Raw genomic sequence first — 18544 nt, 5'->3', positions numbered from 1 at the left:
CATCTTCTGCTTTCCTTCCTTCCTGGTAATTTGACAACGAGGCCATTGTGTTCGTGCACATTGTTTGGTCATCTTAACCGCCCCTACGCACACTGCACTGTGCGCAGAGATTCGCGGTTGTACAGGCGAAATAAATGAAATAAAAATGCCGTTTCTCAGCGACGTCAGCAAGACCATATAGGCATACAGCCGATGACCCTCGATCATTGAGCTAGCAGCAGACGGCAGAGCAGACGATAAGAAAAAAAGAGCAGAACCAGCGCACGTTTGCAGACGATCGAAACCACGTCCGTGTATCGGCGCACGGCTCTAACGCGTCTTTCGCAAGACAACGAAGTGTCTTGCGTAAATGGAAGGAGAGTTACAGAGCGAAGAATCGGAGAGGGTGAGGAAGTCGTCTTCCAAACGCGAAAAGATGATTACATCATCCGGTATGGCGCCGGAGATCATTGGACGGACTCCTTGGCATGTGCACAGCGTCACTGGAATGCGATGCCGTGTAGCCAGTTTCTATGTTGAGTTGCTGGGGACACGTACGGAGCTTAACAGACAACCGAAGGCTGCGGTAACAGTCTGAGTGCGGTCGACACATAAGCACTCGGCCGAAGAGGAGCCACTACTGATGCAACATAAGGGACCGCGCTTATTTAATTTACTCACGCTCATTTGTAACCCGAGAGCTACGCGCTCCACGGCCAGGTTGAAAGGAAGCAAGCCACATGACGTGTGATGAGACGGCTATACACGCACGTGCTGCGAGACGCACGTACGAACGTGGTTAGGGCGGTATCCTCGCGGATTAGATTCACGACGGCCCGGCATTATAAACCGGGCGACCCTACGGGCGATTAGAAATGCGACCGGAACATCCGCGCGAGCGTCGCGGCGTTTCCCTTTTGGTTTATTCAAAAATCTCTGATAAGAGCGCGTGTGCATGACTCAGTGAGTGAAGCGGCTACGAGTGGCATTTTGTCCATTTCTAGCGCTATATCTGCTGTTTGAGGAAAGTTCGCTAACAAGTTTTGAAAAACAGTTCTTTGTAGATAAAGAGATGGTGGTTTTCGGAAGAGTAATGCGAAAAATTGAGGGTACCAGAAAACAAGTGAATTACGTTAAATAGTGAGTTGGTTTACAGAAACCTAATAGTAATCTCCCAACTTTTCTACCATTACCGATCGGCACCTGCTTGCAATTACAATCATGTCCAATACTATACGGCGGACGCGAGATATGTGTACACGTGACCCTTTCTGTCCCACCTGAGCTACTACCGAGGCGGATACTCTCAACAAAATCGCCCCCTTAAATGTGCATTTCCGTGGACATTATTCACACCCTCTGCAAAGGGTGCACTGGGCTAAAAGTACAGTGCCCCCTTTTATATGTGCAGTGTTTTCAAAGGGTGCATCACTATCTCAATGCGCCCTATCTGAAGGGTGTGTGAATTGTAAGCACGGAAAAGGTTCGATTTTGTTTAGTGTACAAGAAAGTCACGTGACACGGGCGCGTCGGAGTGATGTTCACTACCGTCACACGAGCGCCAAATTTTCAAACCGTGACAGAAATGGCCAAATTTGTTGAGCCACACAGCACCGAAGGTAATCGCACTTACGAAATTTAAAAGCAAGAACACACATGGCTATAACTAAATGTCGCCTACAAATATCCGATTGCAACCAGGCGGTCGCTGTGATAGTCAGATGCATGTTACCTGTGGCCCCACTCTAAACACGAATTGCCCGATAGTGAAACGCACTTCCTCATAGGTCCAGATCCTCACCCTTGGAGTGGACCTTTGCAACAAAATGCACGGACTGTTGTCCAACCCAGAGTATATTTTCCCAGCCCCGAACGACTTGTGGCCAGCAATTTTAACTTCAGTTAAAACTTTGGTGACTGAAAGAACTTTGCATATTTTGAAGTGACAGTATGATTCCGTTGCCAACCATATCTCGTGCTTTTTGGGGTAAAAGATTTACCCCAGGACGCAGGCAGCATACCCTAACACGTTACGCTCCAAAGGACATTTTACTCCCTCTTTACTCGTTTATAGGGTTATCACATTTGGAGTGTAGACTTTAGCCTGCTTTCTAACTACAAGAATAATCGTTTTCCGATGTCCGCCAACCCTTACATATTAAAACTCTGAATAAGTAACCTTTTTACCTTCAAAAGCCCATATTCATATTTATTTTTATTTGAGGAATTCCTTCAGACACAGTTGGTTTTGGATGACAGGGCAAATACTCTCTGCCTGACGAGGGCCCTGTCACCCACACGCAGGACGGCAAGCACAAGTGATGAATTAAATTATTATACAATTAAGTGCTAATGAAAACATAGTGTCGGGCCCCGTCGCGTAGAGCGTTCGACTGCTTTGGCCAAGGATGCGGGGTGCGGGAAGATGGCACGAAATAAACTTTCGTACAATGCAGACGATCGCGCGCGCTACTGCGCCTCATCGCAGACGAAAGCGAAGAACTTGAGCATAAACACGCATTTGTACGCAGAACAGGCAAAGCCTAGCTTACGACGTGAGGTAAGAGCGAAATATTCAGATACCCGCCGAGAAAGAATGGTCTCAAGACATTATGCTCGGAAACGCTGACAGCTGAAGTCGTTCGTAAAACGCGCCAGCAGTTGTTCAATGACGGATCGCGGCTTTCGTGACCTTCTGATGCAGCGGTAGTTTCCAGACCACACGCAAGTGGCAGAAAAGAGTTACAAATTCGGATAACTTTCTCGGTTCTTTAAAAACAAAAGGCTGTAACACCTCCTCTATGACGGTTTGCGGCTACGAATAGACGTTTTGAAAACGTTTAACAGTATAATGAACGCTTTTATGCTGAGTCGGCAGACGTCGCGGCAATTTGTAAATGCCGAACATAAAACCAACTGGGGCAATACATACTGACATAAGTGTCTGAGCACAGTTGCGTTACTTTCGAACGACCGAAAAGGCCTTACAGCCAACGGGTCTGGCACGAGCATCCTGTTGGACAATAGCTTTCGTGGTGTAACAGCAGCAAACACATATGCTGCTGGGATGCTGACAGGAAATGAGAGAGTACGGCGTGTGTGCTTTGGAAAGGCAGCTGCTAGAGCGGCCTTGTCCGTTGTGATGAGACAATGGCCTCGGGGAGAGTGTTGCCGGCGTGCTTTTGCCAGCAGAACACAGTGGCCTCCGCGCGTGGTCCTGATCAGCCGCTCGCGTTTGTCGCAAGGCTCTGCCGAGTTGCGCGGAGCAGATATGCTTCTTCGCCGCCGCCAGCTAATGGTCAGCTCGGAAATGCTTAACAGTTCGCTTTATCTCGTACATGTGCTCGGTACTGTAATGCATAAGCAGAGGAAGCTCGAAGTAAAACAAAACGCAATGAAAGGAAGGGATGAAATCCAACGCAAACTAATGCTATATTACGTAATTGGCACCAAAAATGAAGTCAAAAACGTGCAAGCAGCAACTTGTTAACTGCGTGCTGTTTTATTTGGAACGATGCCCAAGTCAAAAGCAAGCATATGTATTTCCTTGTCGGAATCGCCTAAGCCGGTAAATAATTTATACCATTTCCTTTTGTTTATTGTATAGCTCTTATTTCGGTTTCAGCAGCCGAACGGTGGTTGTAGTTTGCGAAGACGAGAGAAACCCAGAAGCTACAATACAATCGCCAACCTGCCCAGGAGCCGGAATAATAGCGAGTGAACAGTGATTATATGGCCCACGTGATCTGAATCATACTTACGTCACATTCGATCAATGCTGGGTGCAAAAGCGTAAACTGCAATTATATAAATACGTTTTCTTTTACAGTGCATAGGCTGATTTTTCTTGGTGGACAGGGTTATATTAATGTCTAACGCACCATTCAAAAGTAACCGACACACAAACAAACGAAGAAAACTACAGGGTCTTGCACCAAAACTCGTCGAAGTTATATGCTACCTTCAGTAAATAATAGAGCTATAAAAATTACAGCATCCCAACTTACATAAAAAAAGAAACTAAATCAAGCATGGAGAGAAACCAACTGAATTATTTACCGATATATCTTGTTCATCTACATTCATGAAGCTTTCTAAAACAGGCACAACTGATGCACACTATCGTGTGAACAAAATGGGCGCAGAGAGCACTTTTAGGCCGCTCGATCTAATGTCCCCTAATTTCATATACCCGTAGGTCGTAACACTCCACTAGAAATGAGACTGCGCGCTAGAAGATACGACTTCTCAACGCGATCTGGCAAGCGAGCTGTAGAGCAAATAAAAAACGAGAATAAAGTTTAACGGTCGATCGGGCAGACGACACGGTAGAACGTTCAGAGTGACCAACATTTTTTTATTTTATGCGGCGTCTAGGCGGCAAAGAAGGTTAAGAGTTTAATTACACGCGCAATGCCTCAGACGAAAGGGAAGGCGCATCGAGGAGGGAAAGGGCTGCTTGATTACGTACGGTTTTCCGTAGCGAAGAAATAAATAAAATGACGGTAACGTAAGAAGGGGAGAAGCTGGCAGACACGGCCAGGAGCTTCGGAGAGGATAAGGCTAAATAATGAATCGAGTACAGTTTGTTGCTGCTGCTGTTGCTGAACGATGCGTAGTTCCAGATTTGGAACCGGTATTGGGGTCAAGCGCTGCGGGAGAGCCTGACGCTCCAGCAGAAGTCCACGCGCGCTCCTCGCGGCGAACAGCAGTGGCGGCTTATAGCGGCGGCGGGTCTGCACATCTGGCCACCTCAAAGTAGTCACGTGACCAAAGCTTTGTAACTTCGGCCAGCAGAGGCCGCCGCTGTCGCTTGCATTTTCTTGTTTGTGCGTGCGTGCTCGCGGTACGCGGCGCTAGTCGGCGTTGGCGCATTTTTGTTTCTTTTCTTGTTATCTTCTTTTGCTTCTCGTTCTACGCGTACCTGCCTGCATACCGATGCTCCGGAGCGGCGTCGCCCGTCGCGAAAATGCAGCCGATGCCGTCGCGTAATTGGTAAAGTTTGTTTTTGTGTGTCCGCTGGTGCCCGAAGCGACGTCGTCGATCGCCTCGGCGAGCTACGAAGAAGCGATCGTGCTCGCCGCTACGCCTTGCATCGTCCGGGAGCCGACCTCGGCGAGCGAGAACGGATTGCCGTCTGTCCGACATCGCAGCGACGGGGGCTCCGTGGTTCGGCGGAGGCACTGTTTCCGTGTGTGCGCGAGCTGTGGCGGTTTGGGTTGCCCGCCTGAATAGCACGCTGCTACTGTCACCCCTGGAATATTAGCGGTCGCCAAAGTACACCGATGCACCTGTCCGGCTACCGACATTGCGTGCCGCTACCATCGCTCGAAGAATTTCCTGCCTAGGCTGGCTAGGCGAGCAACGCACTACAGGTGGGTACTACGCTCGCAGGTGGGGGGTGCTTCGGAGAAGCAGCATTCATCCGTATACACTGGACGCGGTTGACTTGCCGCCGGACTTGTGCTTGTTGCGGCGTTTGTGTTTCTGTCCTGGGCGTTGGGTGACGGCGCAGGTTAAGACAGCGGCCAGAGCCAGCGCCTGAGCGTGCGTTTTCTTTTTCTCGGCGATCGGCGCGCGCTGTCCTGATTTCTCCCTCGCTGTGGCAGGGCGGCTTGGGCGAAAGCGGCTCGCTGCTTGCTTGCGGCGTCGCCACGTCTTCGCCTGTTTGAAGCAGCATGCCCACTCTGCTGCCATGTATGGGGCCCATCCGTCGGCGTAGCTGAACCTACGTGCAGCTCTTGGTGCGCGCAAGGTGGAGGCGGCCCGCCTCCTTTTTGCTTCCGCCACCTCCGATCTTTTATTCCCCCTCTTTTTTCTTTATTCTTTTCTGCGCGGCATTCTGCTCGGATCGCGCGCGGCGCCGCTGCACCGTTCGGGAAAACGCGTTCCTGCCCTTTTTCTTTTGTGTTTCCGTCTACCTGACAGATCTTTTGCTCTGTGTGTACGTGTGTGGTGTCTGCTTGCAACGGTGCACGCGGCGACTGGGCCGATCACGTCGGCGAAAGCCGAGCCGTCGCCATCGGCGTTTGGACTCTCGTACTTCGGTAAGGAAATAGAGATCGCGTAGTCGTTTTCGCGTTCAGCTCGATAGCCGGTGGGATGAGGCACGTAGGCGAGTGCTTCGTCGTTGCCTACGGTCCTCTGGAGAGTGTAAGTAGTTCTACAGTGGTGATGCTTCTGGGGCATTCCTTCAGACGGCTTTCTTCTGGTCGAAAAGCATGTGGAGTACGTCACCTGGCGTAGACGTCAGGTTTCTTTTTCTCGGCCTGCGCTCCTCGGCATGCCACCCTATCGATCATTGTTGCAGCCTAAGCTGACACACATTTGAAGCGGAAAGAAAGGAAAGGCGTCACGAATGCCGATTTCTGCTGCAGCAGACGTGAACAATCGCGTTTTCTACACTGTCACTTCCGCGTAGTAACCAGCTGGAGAAAATTCTCACGCGTTTGTTATTTTTCTTCAGCCGTCGCACCTTTTGTTTGCGCTCAAAGCGAGGAATTCGTCTGTTTTTGCTCACAGCGGGATAGGAGTCTGTCGTTGCAAGCAGGTGGCAGCTGCTGGCAGCAGACGACGTTGAGAATGTGGTGACTCTAGCAGACGACACGCTGTGTGCTCGCACACGACTCGGTTCGCCATCGTTTACAGAACCTTTTGTAACGTTTCATCTGCGCGGGCGATCTGTGTTCTCCGGGATGCGAACTAGAGTCACAGATGTCGATTGACAATGTGTGCAATGCCATCTGGAAACTCGTGCGCTAGGCCGGTAAAGCCTCACCGATGCGGCCGCAACCGAAGAGCAAACGAGGTTGCATTCTTGTGCTCGGGCCAAGTCTCGGTGGCGGCACAATGTTTCCTGGTATGAGCAGCGCGCCCACGAACGCTGCTAAACACGCGGTGGCATGATTACGCAGGTGCTGCCTTAAAAGCGGTATTTCTTCATACGTGAAAATACCCGCCTCTCTTTGCTGCGGGTCTGAGGCGTGTTTTATATTTCCTCGAAGGACTTTTACCTGCGAGCGGCGCGGTCCATGAACCAGTGCAGTGAACGCCGCGGACCCAGCTACTAGGTATGCTGGAGGAAAACATGGACGGAAGACATGCTTTCTATTTGTCGCTGAAGCAAGTTTAGCTCACACCTGTGGCTAAACAACAACCTGAACAAGGTGCTTAAAACAGTCGCCGGTGAGATTTTAATTTCGGGAGACGTATTGGCACACCTGCCTTTCATTTGAATGCTGCGAAGACCGCTGCTTGGAAGTGTTAACGGCGAACCGTGCTTTTATTTCTTGTTCAGTTTAGACATGCGTTTTCGTGTCGTAGTTATCATGTTCGTTCTTGTTTCATTTTGGCGCTGATTGTGTACGCGTTTCAAGCTGTTAAATTAGGCTGCAAATCACTGCAGAGGGCGATACTGTTCCGGTAATAAGAGATAAATGATTATTCATCAGCAAAATGGAAGGGAAGCAGGTGGAGTAGTAGTCGCACTAATTGATCGGGAGCCCTTGCAATCGATCCATTGCCCGGAGTTGGGTTTGCGGGTCGGAGCTGAGATGCACAGCCTTCTAATGCTCAGAATTACATCGCTGCACAAGACCTGGAGTAGGTGCACCGTGGATGCTGCAGACAGTTCCATAAGATGCGATTTAACGGAACCAGAGAGCCACATCTAATGCACAAAGAGAGGTATTCTGAGCTTTTGTTAAGTGCAGTGTAGCGTTTAAGGCATGGTAATGAAGTGTGCAGTAGAGATATGGGTTCAGCCGGCCCTTTGCAGGCCTCAGGTCCGAAGTGCCCACGGCCCGGCCAACAGAAGCTGCGAGAGAATGCATGCTTCTGCGCGCTGTTATTGTAGGCCGCGTCGAATCTGCGTTATAAATCTACAAACACGCTTTTTTTTTTTTTTCCAAACGCAAACATCTGGACCGAAACACAATTCCAACTTCAGCGCAGAAAGAACATCAGTACATGACTTCAGTCCTGGCGACTGTTCCTTTCCATATTAGAGCTACCTCTACGCGGTCCATTGTATTAGTTTGAAAATTCTAGGAAAAAAAATAATAAAGAAAAAAAAACGTAGCTGAGCGGGAACGAAGTGTTACCTTTCGAACTACTCGTGCCTGTACGTGCTTTTCTTATGTACCGACGTCTTCGAGGTTTGTCTGGCATAGTTTCGTCTGCATACTTCCCTACCGTACAGTGCGACGTGTCAGCGGGCACATAGGGAGGGTCGCGTTTTTGAACAGCTGAGCTAAGACATTCCTACGCCATCTATTCATAGTAAGACGTCTGAGTGGCCTGGAAACTGTTAGTACTGCGTCACCCGGCACAAAGAGTGAAAACCTATGCGTGCGTCTGCTTTACGCGTGATCCGCCTGCAGACGTCTGCGTCGTAGCGTCTTCGTCTGCAAACAGAGGCGCGCCGACCGCTGGCCAGGCTAACTCTCAGCCCTGTAGGGTATTTGCGTGTGCGGGCAGTAAAACGGGTCAGCTCCGACAAGGACCGTTATCTCTGGCCTGACGTTCTTTCTCTTTGGCCACCGCCTTCTTTTTAGCGCACTTTGGTGGCGATAACGCAGGTAGCCGCCATGCTTTCTTCCTTGCAAGGCTTCGTCTGGGGATCGCTGCCGTGTTTGCGCGACCCGTCGACATTTTGCTACTCAACGGCTACGTAGCGCCTTGTTGACTGCGTCGACGACTCGATCAGGTTTTGGCTTTAAGCGTAAGGCATAGACGAGGCCGACACCGAAGTTGCCGTGTTCGTCGAGGTGTTCTTTGTCTGCTGCCATGGGTAAATTTTACAAACGAACGCTGTTATAATACTTTGTGCCCGACAACGCGTTGCGCAATTACATGTGGGCCGTAGAATGCTTCTCCTGGCTAAACCGCTCAATTACAACGATTCCAATTTTCCACAGCAACGGCTTTTGTTCGTCAGTATTTTTAGACCATTCTTGTGGTATTTGCTTGATTTGGCAAGTACTAATTACCACAGAAGTCGAATGTTCGCGTCGTCTGTGGCGGCGGCGGAACAAAGCAAGCCGCTGTCTCGGCGATTGTAGTTTTGGCTAGATGTTGATTATTATTACAAATCGGTTGACAATTAGGTAGTCAAATCTTCAAAGTGACTCCGCCCGCGTACCTTCCTTTGCCGAATCGCTATGGCAGTGTTGCTGCAAAGAAAACGAGATGGCACTACTGGTGCCATCGCTGGGACTGTGGCTTGTTTTGCCTCGCTGCCGCCACAGACGATGCGAACATCAGACTTCTGGTCGACTGAGACTGTACCCCAAACAAATTTGGTATAGAAAAATACTGACGACCAAATGCAGTTTCTGTGCGAAATTTGAAATTCGAGGATTCATAGATTTAGCTGGGAGAAACAATCTACGGCGCGCATGTAATATCGCAGCACGTGTTATAAGTTGGATACAACTCGAGTCCGTAGTAACCGCCATATACATTTCTTCCGAGACAGAAAGTAGTCCGCTTTTAAGACTCTTCTGCTTGTCGAAATAAAAAGATAACACATACACACACACCAGGTTACAAGAACAATATTTTCGATGCTCTTCACTTCTTTGGCGCAGTCAAATATCAAAAATTGGTTTCGTTCACTGTCCAGCGGAGTGATACACGATGGGAGCTACAGAGCCAGTATTCCCGTGCATTTTCTTTTCCTTCTTCCTACAGCCACAACAACAACGTTCCTATGGGCCCACGCGCTGCCTCCCGCGACCTCCCGGTAACTTAATTATCTCTCTTCGCTCCTCCCCAATGCCACCCCTGCGCGGCGGCAATCTGAGCACCGGATCGGTGGCGGCGGATCTCGATATGTGCACCGCCCGAGCCGAAATGTATAGCCGCCTCCGTTCGCCACTGAGTTACGCTCAAATTTCGCATTAGGAAGTAACGCAATCGTCGGCATTTTTTAAAAAAGTTGTATCCTGCTATATGGCGTAATATCAAGGAAACGTAGTTCGAGGTACGTTCACAGTCTCAGTAAATACGAGAGTCTGGCTTTTGTTATTAAACACGCCCTCAATTGAGGCCCTTTTTCGGGTGGCCGCACCTGAGGGGGTGGGGAAGGATCCACCTTCACGAGTGCATATTGAGAATGTTACGATGATAGGTCTAGAGAGAGCGTTCGCCGGAAACCCCCGGGAGCATAACGGAACTCTGTGATTGGTCATCACAGTGATGGATGTCACGGGTCGTTACGCCATTCAGCCACCGTTGCGAAGTTCCTCATAGGAAAGAAAAACTCGAGGAAAATAAAAGGTTGTTGAGACGAAGTGGAACCGCTGCCCTTTCGCTTAATTGCATGGCGGGCAAGAGGCCTCATGGACAGCAACTACACATTACAGCTACCCTCATAATGTTCCAGTTGTAAATAGACTTACGTGGAACCAGATTAATGTAGTAGTAGTAGTAGAGCAGCCATAGTACAGTAAAATCTCAGTGATACGAATCCGGTTGATACGAATTTCGGGATGATACGAATTCACGAAATTTCCCGGCTAGAGTGCATTGTGTACAATGTGCAAAATTCGGATGTTCCGAACACTCTCCCGCGCCAATACGGATGATACGAACTACGCACTGCCTGCACATCGTTGAATCCGCGATCGCCAGCCGCGCCGTATGTACGCATCACGAGCAGTCTGCGTTGACGCGGTGTCCGCACTTCGTCGACATCGCGATTGTCGCGCGCACGCGCATCCCAGTCGATCTCTCCATCGAGAGTAGACGTAAGCGTGAAATGAACTGGGGAAGACTGTACACTGCAGCGGTCTAAGCTAGGTGTGCGATTCTGCTTCGGCGGATGTCTCCTAATCCGTCGCTGTGGCTCAGTGGTTGAGACGCTCTGCCGCTGAACCGAAGTACTCGGGTTCGAACTCGACTACGGCGGCTGCGTTTCGATGGAGGCTTAGCGCAGGTATAGTGCCTAGTATATTCTAGGCACTATAGCGCAGGGGCGTCCGTGTGCTGTGCGATGTCAGTGCACGTTGAAGATCCCCAGGTGGACGAAATTACTCCGTAGCCCTCCACCACTGCTCCTCTTTCCACTTTCGCTCCCATCTTCTTGCCTTCTCTTACTGCACGGTTCAGTTTTCACGCAAAAAGTGAGATATGCATGGCGTCCTTCCTCAAAAACCAATACTATAGTGAACTATAACCAAAACCAAGCATGCCTCTTCAGACGGTGCGTTGTACCTTCTGTACTTTGTTTTAGGTGTGCACCGAGAAGTGAGATAGTTTCGCGCCTTCCTAGTCGGGAAATATAGTATGGCCATTTTTTTTACCTACACCAGCTACACTAGTGTAGCGAAAAACTATCGGAGGTGTAGGAGATTGGCTACACTGGTGTAGGTTCAACAAAAAATTTAAAGAACACTGCAGACTCTGCATTGGAGTAATGCGAAAGCACGGATGCTGCTGTTGGTTGTTTCTAGTTGCTTAATTCACTTCTTGTTTGCCCAATTTAGTCATTGGTACTTTTAAATTGCGCGCTAATCCCTTCCTATGCCATTTTTCGGCTATAATTCCGGTTGCGTGACGTCACATCCTCTACCTCACTGTAATTTACTTCTTGTTTACCCATTTTACTCTTTGGTACTTGCAAATTGCCTGCCAATCCCTTCCTATGCCCTTTCTTCGGCTCTGTTCCGGTTTCGTGACGTCATATTTTTGATGTCATATCCACTACGGCACCCCTTTCTCTCTTTTCCACTTTCACTCCCACCTCCCCTAACGCCGCGGTTCAGGTGTCCACAAAACAAGTGTGGCAAATACTGCGCCTTTCCTTTTCTGTGAACCAGTTATTCTAATTACCTAAATAACTTTTGGCCTAATTATTTTTTCGGACACAACATTACGTCACCCTCTATCGATTGATACCGCTCATTACCTTCTAACACTTCTCAATTACAACTGCTGCGGACACGTTCTGCGGGCACGGTCTGTGGACAGAAATCTGTGAACATAGCGAAGTAATGCTTTCGCATTAAAAAAAAAAAAATGGCGCTGCTCCTGCAACAGCGCAGCATGTAAGGATGGCTGGCCTGCCACCGATTTTCTGTTGTAGGTCATCATTGCACCCGCCACCGCTTCGGTGGTGGACGACGGCTGATGTTGCGGCGCGCCCCTTCCTCTCCCTCTTTCTTTTCCTCTCTATTTTTTCTTCTGTCTGCATATTTAAGTCCCGATATAACATACATTTTATGCGGATGACATTACTCTTTGGGTAACAAGAGGCAGTGACGCACATTTGCAAGAAACTCTACAGCACGCGGTGGATATTGTTGAGGAGCTAGCAGGGGAAGCAGGACTCTCGTGCTCTCAGCCCAAGTCCGAGCTTTTTGTGCTGAGGGACAAGCCAAGAGGGATACATGCGAGACACTATGTGCCGCCACCGCCTTTAGAGGTCAAAGTGGGGGGCGTACCGGTCGCTGAGGTTCAAACGATCAGGATCCTGGGTATGTATCTGCAGACTAACAGGAAAAATAGCGAGTCCTTGAAAAGGCTTAAAAATACGGTCAATGCTACCGTGAGGTTAATCAGGAGAATCGCTAATCGTAAGAGAGGTGTTAAGGAAAAGGACTTGTGTAAGCTGGTGCAGGCGTTTGTGCTCAGTAGAATAGTGTATGCGACGCCTTATTTGAAGTTGGACGCGACGGAAAAAGGCAAGGTGGAGGCTATGATTAGGCAGGCATATAAAGCGGCCCTTGGGTTGCCTCACAATGCGTCTACCGAAAGGCTGCTGGGATTAGGGGTGCACAACACCCTAGAAGAACTACGGGAGGCGCACTTGGTGATGCAGCTCGGTAGGCTTTCAAAAACAAAAGCAGGAAGGGACATATTGGAAAGGATCGGCATTGGAGTTGATGCTCCAGCTGGTGACACTAAAATTCAGATTAGGCGGGAAATGCACAAGGGCTTGTACATAAAACCTTTGCCCAAGAACATGCATCCAATACATCACGAGGACCGCAGGAAGGCAAGAGCCAAAGCTTTACATGTTAAGTACGGGAAGTACAACGGGGCAGTCTATGTAGATGTCGCCGAGTATAGGGACAAGGACGCATTTGCAATTGCGGTGGTGGACGGGCGGGGACGCTTGATCGCCTCCGGATCAGTCAAAACCCGCTCCCCAGAAACTGCAGAGGAAGCGGCGATAGCACTAGCTATTACTAGTAGTAATGCTGACTTGATCTTCAGCGATTCCAAAACAGCCATCCGAAATTTGGCGAGGGGCAGAATATCTGTCACAGCGGCGCGATTGCTGAATCGGGCCACGGGGCGAGGGACTACGGAGGCGGAAATTGTCTGGGTACCAGCACACTCTGGGAATCCTGGGAACGAGACGGCTCACATGAATGCTCGAGGTTTCGTCAGCCGAGTAGGTGAGCCGGACGTTCCGGGAAGGTCCACGAGAGATGGGCTAGTATCCTTTCATGACATTACTAATCATTTCAAACTTGAGCGGAGGATTTACCCACCCCCGGACAAGCAATTGGTGAAGGCGCAGGAATGCGTCTGGCGACGATTGCAGACTAGATGTTTCTTCAACCCATACGTGTTGAGCAAAATCTACCCGGACATTCAGCCGGAGTGCAAATGGTGTCAGGAATTGGCAACCTATGACCACATATTATGGAGCTGTAGCATAGCACCGCCATCGGCGGATATTATGCGTGATCCTTCCCTCGAGCAGTGGGAGGCCGTGTTGGCCAGCTCAGACCCGGTCGTCCAGACCAGGGCCGTGGAGTGGGCCACCCAGGTCGCCGTCAGCCATGGGTTAATGGCCATCTAACACGGAACCATCCATACATGCTCTCTGACGAAAATAAAGTTTTTCCATCCATCCATCTTCTGTCTGCACGAGGCAGCGGAGGTGGCTCAGCTACGGAGCCAGTAGCAGGCCCGTGCATTTTCTTTTCCTTCTTCCTACAGCCACAACAACATCAGAAGGTGGCTCACGAAACTTGCATTTAGGTTCTTCGCCTTTTGCCCCGCCGTGGTGGAGCATTGGTTTAGATGCCCGAATACTGTGTCGGAGTACCCGGATTCGATCCCGATTGTTGGCGGCTTCGTTTCAATGGAGGCGAACGGAAGGGCGTCCGTATGCTTTGTGATGTCAATGCTCGTTCAAGATTCTCAGGTAGCCGAAATTACTCCGTAGCCCTCCACTACGTAGGCACCTCTTTCTTTCCGCTTTCACTCCCACATTCCTCACTTCCCTCACGGTGAGGTTCAGGTGTCTACAGAACAGTGTGACAGATACTGCGCCTTTCCTTTCCCGTAAAGCAATTGTTTATTTATTATTATTCGGCTTCGTGTTCTCCGGTTCGGCGGCACGCCGACAGCTGGCGCTAAAAGCTCTGCAAGGTTAAAGCCCCTTGGTTAGAGTCACTCGATACAAGGTTTAATTCTTTTTCCGATGTGGTTTAACGTGAACTGTCTGGCGCACGGTAGTCTTGCGAAAGTGACTAGAAAATCGGCCGTAGCACTAGCGCACTCTACCAAAGCCGAAGTAAAGGGCACCTTCGTATTTAATTGCAACATTCCTTGCTCGCCGAGTGGCTGTCTCGAAGTCATGATCTGGCGGAACTCGAGATCGAAAATGTGTGTACACGCAATGTCCGTCCGCGTGACAGCAGCCTCGCGTTCTGAGTTGGCGCGCTGAAAGCTGCGCGTGGGACCGTTATAATAGCGCTCCCGTTTTGCCGGTGTCAGGACGCGAAAAAAACACGCGATGTGGCGTGTTCTTGGAGAGGAGGAAGACCGGCGGACAGGAGTCGGCGTCCTCCCTTTCCGAGACGTTGAAAGCAGACGAAATCATTAAACGACCACTCGACCTTGTCCGGCCTCTTGTCAAAGAAAAAAAAAAAAAACAAAACAAAAAAACGAAAAAGTGGCTTGTGCGCAGACGATGGCGGCCAGCCTTTTCAGGAGCGCCGCAGTATTGATAGTTAACGAGAGACAGAAGTAATGAAAGTAGAAAACGCCGCATCTCGTGAAAAAAAAAAGAATGCGCGGCTCCGTTTTGTGTGCGCGCTGATTGATAGGCAGGGCACGCGGAGCCATTTGTTGACATTTCTAGCGTGGCCGCTTTTGTGGGCAGAATGGAGCGCTTATTGAGGCGTGGCGTTCGGCCCCGTTTTTCACTGCTGCCCGCTTCCTGCCCCCTCTCACCATCTATTCCCCCCCTTCCCTGCGTTATCGTTTGAGGCGCGCCGAGTTAGCGTGATCGCCCGGTTTGTGGAGGGGGTGGGGGGTTGACTATTAGTGAGATATAGCACTTAGCGGAACGCAGAGGTGGGCCCCCTTTGACTCCACTTATCGTCGCAGTTAGGTTATGTCATTTCGAGCGGTGGGAAGAGTTGTTTGCGCGGGTAATTGGTGGCTGTCGGTGTGGTGGTAAACACCACAGCCCGTTGGGACCAAGTACTGGCTTGGCGTGTGGGCTGTACCTTATTTCCACTAGAGTGCTCTCTTCCTGAGTCCATAGCATCGTCCGTGCTGGTCATAAAATTATGCAAGCTGTATAATGAGGCCGTTAATTGCCGTGCACAGGTCAGTGGCTCCGTAGCTTTCCTGCCATTCCTGTTTTTGTTGTGCCCTGCCAGAGAGCATGAGCCGAGAAGCCTACTATATTGAAGACATTGTTATTTATTAGCAAGTGTTCAGATTTATGAGCTGGCGAGAAATAAAATGCTACAATGCTAGCTAGCTATATATACAGTGACCATAGAGATATTCATGAAGACATAGTTCTTCAGGGTATTTATTGCATGCCAATTAATTTCCAGTGCTATTGCGTGGCATGTCATGCAACATGTCTTCGATCGGATTAATGGTTCAGTATCTTCCATCAAAATTTTAAGTACCTTAATGCTTCAGGTTTGAGATTAATACAAGAGGTATAGGTTGTTGCTGGCTACAGGTGGGGTTAGCCTTGTGAGTCCTGCTAGCAATTGCTCCATCATAATGCCACTTGAATATTAAAGAATGTCTACAAATCAGGCGTACACAAACAAACACACATAATAGTGAATAGTCACGATTGATGTCGCCATCTCGAGTCGTCCGGTGAGGCCTGTTTGTTTTTCTGTTGTTATCGCTACCTGCCTTTAAGTTGACACAAGTTACAACACACATAATAGCGAATAGTCACGTTTGATGTCGGCATCTGGAGTCATCCTGCGAGGCTTGTTTGTTATCTGATTACCACATTGGTTGTAGCCACGCTTTACTTTGCATTTGGTTTCAAAGAGCACAGTGAGCATGGTTGCTGTCTTGCCTACTGCATTTGTACAAATTCTGTTTGTGACCCTAGTAATCCTGTAAAAATGACTCTGATATCAGGTGCCTGCAAATGACAGTGGGTACCATATATGAACATTGTGATGCATGATCCATAGAGGTCGCTTGCATGGCCCACTAAAGACCTTCATGAAACATGATGTAGCTGTTAGCCTATTATGGCAGATATTTTTAAGGATACTTGATACTAAAAGGGCCGTATTGACTCGCATAATAAATGAGAATTCCACCCCCCTCTTCTTTATATCTGAAATTCTGAGTTGTGTGCTCATTTTGCAGGGTGAAATATTAAGAAAGAAATTCAATGCTGTAAACTGGGACAACATGGGCTAGTGGAATAACTTCTCGTTGCAGTAAGGGTAGTCTTTTAAAGAAAACAAAACACACTTTTCATGCTATATTCAGCATGGTTTCTTTGTGAGTGTAATGAACAACTAATATCCTAATCACAAACATATAAACCATGTAGCGGCCAATAATGTTCTCTAAGAGCCCAACCGTGGTTCACTGTAATGGAATTCAGAGCACTTAGCACAATGAACAACTGGTGCAATTTGGTACCATCCCTAACATTGCAGAATGAACAGAAATTTTTTTGCGACCAGGCATTACATGGTTTCTATTGGTTTTTGGATTTTTCATATAGAATTCTTTCTGTCTGCTCCCTTTTATGGTGAGATATAGTACTCAGCACACAACGTTTATTGTATTGCATACTTGTCTTGGGGTTCAGAAAATGCTGCCTACTACAGTTTATCATCATCAGTGCAGTGCGTGCAGAAACAAAGGGGTGCATTTATTACGTGTCAGAAAGAGAAAACTTCACTCTGATAGCCAGTGTAGAGGGTTCATTGACTATGCAAGCACATTCATTACACGAGTAAATATGGTATGCCTGCCCAAACAACTACAATAGGTAGTTAACAGTATGTATTTCATAAGGCCACTACAATTCATAGAACCGAACTGAGATGTGACTGTATCAAACAGAGCCTGTCGCATGCACACCGCAATCAAACAAGGCTATGCAACAGCATCACGCTCAGTACATATCGAAATATGTCCTACTCTGGGCTTCGATAGGCCATATGCATGTGAGCTCTTTTTTAACAAGTACTGTTTATTTGTTGGTCAAAGCCGTGTTGCACAACTGAAACCTTAAATTGGAGGAATAATGAACAGGCCAGCATACATCAAACTGCATACATGTTCTAGTGGAAAGTTTTATCATATCAGAAGAAGCCACTGGAAAGAGCCAGGTGGTAAGCTGAGGCTATTGTGTTTTATGCAGTTAGATTCACTGAGGCCAAGTAAACAGACTATATGTGGTTTATGTTACAAACGCTGCACGAGCACTTTTCATTGTGTAGCAAGTACAGCCAGCATCAAATGTCTAGGAGGGTATGAGTAGCAATAACATAACTTTTCTAGAAGCTACAGGATGTGCCTTCAAACGAAAACATACAGACTGCACTTTAGTGCAAGACTTCTTCAGAGCCCGTCATTACCAGGCTATCCGCATTGGCAACGCGTGTTCTCTGCGAACTTTTGATGCCAGGAGTACATTGTAACTATGGCTACACTTGGAGAAAATGTCTAACTAGAGAGCAAGGATTTTCTCTCTGTCGGGGTGAGATGGGGCTATCTAAGTAATGGCTGAGAACATATCCCGCAGAAAGTGAAATGTTCCAGGGCACTCTGCATGTCCCTAGCAAGTGCGCTGCTGGGCTGGATACGGGAAGATTTTTCAGATGTTCCTGGGGCTTAGTGTTTTTGGTGGGATGAGGCTGTTTCATCTGCTTATAATTTAGGGAAAAAAAAAAGAGCTGCATTTCAGTATTTCATTGCAGCTAGAAAAAATGCAATAGTATGTTGCCCTTGTTATCCAAAGAAAATAAAGTCCTTTGGCCATGGCCTGTGGCCCAACGCAGTAGTATCAACTCAAAGCCCTTGTAATGGTACTCAAGTTGGCACTATAACCGAACGCTTGTGTAGAGTACTGTAAAAGTACAAATGTGAAGAATGATGAATTTATTTCACCTTTCATCTCAGATCATTGAAAAGAGTTTAAGAGTAAATTACATCAGAGAAGTTTCAGGACACTATTTTTTAACTTGGTATTATCAGAAAGAGCTCTTAGAAAAACAGTAGTGTCACCGTAGAGCTTGTGTGTCACTTGCATGCTGCAGATGGCATCAGTGCATTTGCATTTTTCGTGCGCCTGCTTCGCAGTGCC

At 48.4% G+C, this 18544-nt stretch overlaps 1 protein-coding gene across 2 annotated transcripts in view; it reads left to right on the top strand.

Annotated features, from left to right (window-relative positions):
• The first annotated feature begins 4813 nt into the window (after nt 1-4813).
• The window catches only part of LOC146182486 (uncharacterized), a 64110-nt gene continuing 50379 nt past the window's right edge, over nt 4814-18544 (top strand). For both annotated transcript variants that reach the window (XM_084577615.1, XM_084577614.1), the window contains exon 1: nt 4814-5354. The gene's annotated coding sequence lies outside the window, so the exon portion shown is untranslated. The remainder of the gene's footprint in view (nt 5355-18544) is intronic.

This window comes from Amblyomma maculatum, chromosome 8, assembly GCF_055883805.1.
Source record: "Amblyomma maculatum isolate TAMU_Amacu chromosome 8, ASM5588380v1, whole genome shotgun sequence".
Taxonomy (NCBI): Eukaryota; Metazoa; Arthropoda; class Arachnida; order Ixodida; family Ixodidae; genus Amblyomma; species Amblyomma maculatum.
Note: the sequence above shows the minus strand (reverse complement) of the source record. Positions and strands in the feature narration are given on the sequence as shown.